This window comes from Grammomys surdaster, unplaced genomic scaffold, assembly GCF_004785775.1.
Source record: "Grammomys surdaster isolate TR1022 unplaced genomic scaffold, NIH_TR_1.0 125979, whole genome shotgun sequence".
In the NCBI taxonomy this organism is placed as follows: domain Eukaryota; kingdom Metazoa; phylum Chordata; class Mammalia; order Rodentia; family Muridae; genus Grammomys; species Grammomys surdaster.
Window position 1 is genome coordinate 1,533,067 of NW_021620795.1, and position 7,525 is coordinate 1,540,591.

Sequence of the window (7,525 nt, forward strand, 5' to 3'; positions counted from 1 at the left end):
TGGCAGCCTTGGGAGATGAGGCCCAGCTCTATCATGTGTCACTGAACGAATACTTTCCTTCCATGCATACTAGCCATGGAGCCATGTTTCTGGAAGGGCAGTGTTTGTATCAGCGCAGCTGGTCACTGGAGGCAGATTCAGCTCAGTTTTCTCCCATGGGAGTTAAAAGCAGACATAGAGTCAGTCTTTGAGAAATTGCTGAGGCAGCAGGAACCCTGCTGTGAGCATAAGGAACCTTCCTTAGCTTAGTGCCTAGAAGAAGAGAAAACCACCAGGCTGGAAGTGCAGGGTCAGGGCTACCAATGACCCTGTCAGAACCTTCAGAGGCAGGCTTCCACCCCTTAGAAGCGATGTGTGCAGATCTCCTCTCCTGACTTCTGTCCAACTCTTAGAAGCTCTAAGTATTGATTGTGCTGGGGCTTTGAAAGTCCCAGAAACAAGAGACCACTACATTCTCAGTAAGGAACACAGACATCAGTGGACCCAGAGAGGCAAAGACCAAACTAATGCCAATGTTCAGTGAGAGCTCATGTTGGCCTAGTGTGCTTCAGGCCTAAGTACAGGGGACATTTCCAAGTTGAGTGAGGGACCCAGGGTATGCCAAGGCTGTAAAAGAGTTGATGGTGGAGAAAAATGGGGAAGTGGGTGCTGCAGAGCTTGAGCAAGGCCCAGTGCCCTGTGCCAGAGGTGGTGTGGTCTCAGTCCTAGGCAGACAGTCATGCTGTCCCTGTCCCTTAGCATGGACTTCTCCCATGCTAACCCTCCTCGTCCTAGTTTCTGCTCACCTCTCTTTAACTTCATCTGGATGTAATCTGTAGGTTTTGTTGTGGTAATGGTAGAGGTTGTGTTGTCAAGACTGGGCCTCACTCTGTAGCCTTGAGAGACCTGGCACTTGCTGTGTAGAACAGCCTTGAATGCACAGAGCTCTGCCTGCTCTGCCTCCTGAGTGCTGGGGTTACAGGTGTGCACTGTGCATCTGACTTCTATTCCCTTCTTGATCTCTCCATTGCACACGTGTCCCCACAGTTTCCTGGTACTTGGTCCTTAACCTTCTTGATAATTATCTTACCACGTAGCAGATCGATAGGCCACCCTGCTGCTACCTGGGAGCTTCTCTTGTCAACCTTAGTCAATGTAGCCAAGTGCACCTCTGTATACTACAAAGATTCCCATTGACTCAGCATCCAACTTTTCTTTTTTGACACACAATGTCCATTTTGAAAGTAACACAGAGATAGGGAGGGCAGAGGGCCGTAGTAGAGCTTTGGAGACTAAAGATCCATTGGTTCTTTAAGCAATAGGCCTTCGACACTGCAAACCTACAGCGTTGGAAGTCTTTCTGCCCATAGTGGACACCATCACAAAGACAGTCAGCTGTCTTCTCAAAGCATCAACACATTCTCCATCTTTATCCAGGCCAAACTGTGTAATACCCAGGACTTCATCCTGTGCCAAAGGAGATGGTCAGAAGGGGATAAAGCCACTCCTAGAAGTTCTAAGTGACAGCAGCAGACATCCTAACACCAGAACAAACAAAACCAGCCAAGCAGCTCTTTAAGATACCACTAAAGGAAGATGGTTACCAGTGCTGCCTCAGAGTCAACGAGGCAGTGGGGCTATGGAGGAATGGAGCCTTTCACTTGTGTCAAGATTCTGTTCCACAAAGAATTACAGGTCTTGGTGTTTCTCCTTTACTGTGCTCAAGAAGAGAATACTAGAAATAGTTGAGGTACTTCCAGCCAAGGAAGCATCATGTCAAATCTGCACAAGACCCACACAGGACCAGTCCTGTCAGCATCTTATCATGTGAGGGATGGAATCACGTAGCATCACCCCTCCAAGAGAATTGATGCCAGTTAATGGCTGGTGGGTGAAGGGACAGACATTTTCTCAATGTTATAAACTCTGGTAAGGCACCCATGATCCTGTAACTGACCTCTCCTTTACCCTGAAACCCTAATGAGAGTCACTGGGTCATTAAAAACAAAACAAAACCACAAACAAACATGGAAACAGAGGGACTTGGCTGTCCTATGGGAATCCAAGGTGGGACATGAGTGTGGCTTTCAGGAGTTTCCCAAGGCTAAGGAAGGGTAACTAGCCAAGGGCTAGAGGAAGTTATCCATCTGCAAGCCCTGCCCACCTCAGTTGATCCCTAGAAAAGTTGTTGTGGTTCAACTATTGTCTACCTCCATAACTAGAAACCAAACCAGCCAAGGGCTGTACTGAGGACCCAGGAGTGAGAGAACAGAGCTGCCACAGGCTCCTCCAACAGGATGTGAAGAGAGACAAAGAGATCAAATATCCTAACACCCTGTGGTTATAAACAGACCAATGTACATCACATTTGACTCTCAGATAGTTTCTTGTGCATCTTCCGATGGCCACATTGTGTTTGCATCTGGGAAAACTCAGAAGGAGGTGACAGTTCAACAGTTGAACAACATGAAACACCAGGCAGCACCTGCTGCTCTGACTACTGATATTTAAAATCCATGGTTCTACACACACATATGAAAAACTCCAATACATATAAAGTGAATAAATAAAATTTAAAAATAAAGTTTTGTGGTTTTTTTTCACATTTTCAGTAGATTAACACAAGGATCGCTTTTGCCGGCTTTCTCTTCTCTCCTTCCCTCTTTCCCCTCTCTATTTCCTTCTCTCCTCTCTGTCTCTCTTTCCTCTTTGTTCTTCCTTTTGATCTTTTCTCTCTCCTCTCTGACTTTCCTCTCCTTTCCCTCTTTCTTTTTCTTTCTTTCTTTCTTTCCCTTTCTTTCTTTCTTTCTTTCTTTCTTTCTTTCTTTCTTTCTTTCTTTCTTTTTCTTCTCTTTCTTTTTTCTTTCTTTTGTCTCTCTTTCCTTCTACTCCATCTTTCCCTCCTCCATTTCTCTTTCCTTTAACCTCCTCATCTTCCTTTTCTTTCCTTCCATCTCCTACTAATTTTGTTTGTTTATAGAGAAGATAGAATCTTTTTATATGGTATATGCAGGTCAGTCTCAAGGTCAGGGTCTTCCTGCTTCAGTCTCCCAAGGACTGTGACTGAATTTGCACGCCATACCCAGCTACCAGGCATGTTTTATATCTCACTATCCTAAATTTAATCTTATAAGTATAAATAATTATATGAAACCCTGGGAGATACTGACCTTCCTAGTTGCAAAGTGCATGGTTAAATGCTGGGACTTGGAGATCTAGCCTGGGCTATATAATGAAACTTTGTCAGCATGGAAGGAAAACATAGTTTATAATCACTCTAGAGACCTGTGGCCACACTGAGCTTCTTAGCAACCTGAAGGGATGCTAAGTGTTCTAGAAAATATTGTTTCAATATTTTGGCATCTTATTTTTCTTTTGCCATATTGAACTCTCTATAGAGAAACCCACTTTCTTGTTCAACAGTAAAATTTATCTTTTCAGGCTACTTGGTCATTTCTTTCTTTGTTTCTCCCCTTCCTTCCTTCCTTTCCTTCCTTCCTTCCTTTCTTTCTTTCTTTCTTTCCTTCTTCCTTTCTTTCAGGCAGGGTTCTACTATGTAGTCTTTTTAAAGATTTATTTATTATATGTAAGTACACTGTGGCTGTCTTCAGACACCCATATGAGGGCATCAGATCTCATTGCAGATGGTTGTGAGCCACTATGTGGTTGCTCGGATTTGAACTCATAACCTCTAGAAGAGCAGTCAGTGCTCTTAACCGCTGAGCCATCTCACCAGCCCTACTATGTAGTCTTAATGAGCTGGAACTTGCTATGTAAACCAGGCTGGCCTTGGTTTACATGGAGATAAAGATCATAAAGATCTACCTGCCTCTGCCTCCCCTGGTCTAAAAGACACATGCCACAATGGTAGGTTAGACTACTGCTACTTGCAGTTATTGAGAGACTTAGAGCACTTGGGCCATTAAAGATGTGAACCTGAGGTACACAGACGAGAGAGAGAGAGAGAGAGAGAGAGAGAGAGAGAGAGAGAGAGAGGGAGAGAGAGAGAGAGAGAGAGAGAGAGATTAGATCAGTACTTCTAGTCACTTTATTGTCTGGGAACAAAGAGAAGCCAAGTAATCCATGCAGGGTGTGGAGGGAAGAGAACACACCCTCAGAAATGTTCTCTCGATTGAGGGAAAGGTGGCCTTGGCTTTTTCTTCCTGACCCTGGGACAATCTGACTCAGCAGATTCAGCATGAAGGGCACATTGTCTCAAGAGAACAGCCTCCAAGAACACAGCTGTTTTCTCTGCTCCCCTGTGTTGTATGGACTCCAGATCCAAAGAATCCCTGGTAATGGGAAAACTGTGGATGAAACCTGAGGAACCACAGAACAGTGTGCAGTTATCCTCTGCCTGCCTCTTCACCATCCATCTTACTGTCACGGGGATTGGCTGTTGCAAAAGTGTACTTTCCAGCCTTGTCAAATGCTTACATCTTCCAGCCCCTTCTGGTTTGAAGATGGTGTCTGCCTGTACCTACTACAAGTGCTAGCATTCTTGGGTCTGAGTGGAGGCTGAGAGACATTTCTCAACTTGGAAGAGTTTGGGTAACAGCATAAGGCATGTCATGTGACCAGATCCAGCTGGCTATTGACCAGGCCACCTCATCCTTACTAAGGTAGCCTCTAAGGTACAGCGAGGTTTCACCAGGCCACAAGGACTGCTTGATTTTCATCACAGGTCACTTCTAGACAATCAGAGGTAGACGATAAAAATGGTTAGCCAGGTGCAATGGTGACTTTTGATTGTCAACTTGATTATAATATGTTTTTGGTTGAAGAAAGGATAGAAGAATCATGTTAGGTATAATTATGGCCTGGTAATTGCTTTCATTAGAAAATTAATAATGACATAGGAGAAATGATTGAGTGTTGGGGTGGGGGTGTGTGGGATGGCTATGATTGGTTGTTAACTTGACTACATATGGAATTAAGTAAAACCTAGAAATGGAGAGGCACAGCTAGGAGGGAATTTGGTGCTAATTTAAAGTGGGAAGACCTGCATCTAATCCCGATCTTGAAGGTAGCAAGACAGACCTTCAAAACAGATCTTTGGAGCTGCTTGCTCTCACCTTGCTAACAAGCCCACTCCTTCACTGGCATGAGAGCCTGCTTCTTGAGGATTCAAGAACATACTGAAGACCAGCTGAGACATCCAGCCTTGTGAAATGAGTACTCTACTACGGGACTATCCACTCACAGCCGGCCATTGTTGGATTAGCTGCACCACAGCCTGTAAGTCCTTCTAATAAGTGCCTTTCCAACATATGGAGAGACTCATTTTGTAAGTTCTCTTCCACTAGAGAACACTAGAGAACCCAGACTACGACATCAAGCATGTAGTGAGGACCTTGTGGAGCAGTTTGGGTCTCATAACAGTCTCAGCTCAGCTACAGATCCCCAGTGGCCACCTTCCCTTCCCCGTTTCTCAGCTGATACATTGATGATCACAGTCTTGGTTTCCATAACTGCTCTACAAGGTAAATATACGAAAGTCCCAAATCTTTCAAATGGAACACATTGTAATATAATTACATGAGAGCATCAGATGGAGACATTCCATTTCATATGAGGAATGGGAAACCTGATGCTCTGCTTCTGTGGACAGAGACCTGGCAGCAGTGTCCACAGGAAGAATGGAGGACAATTGTTATGGTTTGTATATGGTCGGCCCAGGGAGTGGCACTATTAGGAGGTATAGTCCTGTTGGAGTGGGTATGTCCCTGCGGGTGTGGGCTATAAGACCCTCATCCTAGCTGCCTGGAAGCCAATCTTCCACTAGCAGCCTTCAGATGAAGATGTAGAACTCTCAGTTCCTCCTGCACCATACCTGCCTGGATGTTGCCATGCTCCCACCTTGATAATGGACTGAACCTCTGAACCTGTAAGTCAGCCCCAATTAAATGTTGTCCTTTATAAGACATGCCTTGGTCATGGTGTCTGTTCATAGCAGTAAAACGCTAACTAATACAACAATTTATAGAAGATTTGTTCTCTTCTTCAAGTCTGTGAATCCCAGGGAAGAGAATAAGGTTTGTAGGCCTGGCAGCAAGTACCATTACCTACTGAGTCATCTGGCCAGCTGAATACACCAGCCATAGAATTGAAAGAACTATGTATCTATATTGATGTTTCTTGTGTGTATATATATGTCCTTTATTCATAAAGAGTAGATTTTGTATCTTTGGTTTGACAGTACCAGTCTCAGGACCCCTGGATTACTTTCTTCTCACACTAACTCTCTGACTCCCTGTCAGTTTCAGAAGCCAGATCCCATTCCAAGGGAGCCTCCCAAGAATAAATCATCTGCACTAAACACTTCCTCAATATACCCTGAGATCCACTGTGGTAAAAAAGCAGCATCAACCACCACTCTCTTTTTAGCCTTGTACAGACAAGCTCTCCAGCACAGCCATGTGGCCTCTGCCACAGGCTCCATCCACTCAGGTTTTTCTGAAGTTTCTTCTCAACACTGCTTTGTTGGAGCATCTAAAGGGACTCCTTACCCCTTCACCACACCAGCAGCGTCTTCTTAGTTCTGCATCTCATCTGATGGTCCTAATGTGCATTGTCATCCTAGATGAGACATAACAGACCTGTTCTAACCTTGACAGTAAGTGATGCTGGAACAGGATCCTGAACACATGAATGCCCTGCTTAGGTATCCGGTAGCCAAAGACAGTGAGCATGCACATCTCATGCCCTTGTCCCTGCAGATCTCAAGAAACCTCCCTTGTTTGTTGCAGGTGATCTAGTCCACCTACTGTAAAACAAATGGCTGGAAGGAAAAAAGCCAAGTGCAGGACTGGGGAGACGCCCATCCATTAAGAGGATTTGTTGCTCTCCCCGAGGGCCCAAGGAGCAGCTAACAATCCTCTGTAACTTCAGTTCCAGGTGGAATCCATTGCCCTCTTCTGGCCTATGTGAGAATTGCATGCATGTGGTACACAGGACCTCAGCATGCAAAACACCCATACACATAAATGAATGAAATAAACCTCAAACACAAACAAACAGAAAAACAAAAATATCTCCCTACATGTCTAGGAAGTCATTGTTTCTGCAATGCATATATCACTGATGTTATATTTCATGAAAACCAGAGGCAGATAGCTCAGGGTTTTCTGATTTTGTTTATACATACATACTGAATATTTTTACCTCTTAAGGTGTTAGAGGAGTACAGTTATGCTTTCTATTAGTTTGGTCTTCTTGATCATTTTATAGACCTGAGTATACAGAGTACCATATTTTAGTAACACTTAGTATATTTAGCTAGTATGACCTCAGGGATATAGTATAGATAGTTTTGCTATTACAAGGGGGCATCCACAGATAGATGAGACCATCTACACACAAGACACCATCCCTCTGTGTAGCATTATGATCCCTGGCTGGGAACTCACTGTGTAGACCAAGCCACATGGCACCTGCAGACATCCACTTCTGCCTGGAAGTTCTGGTGTGTTGGGAGCCGACTCTTAGCCGAAAGTGGTTATCATCTTTACAGCCATCTCGAGCCATATACCCTGACAAGAGACTT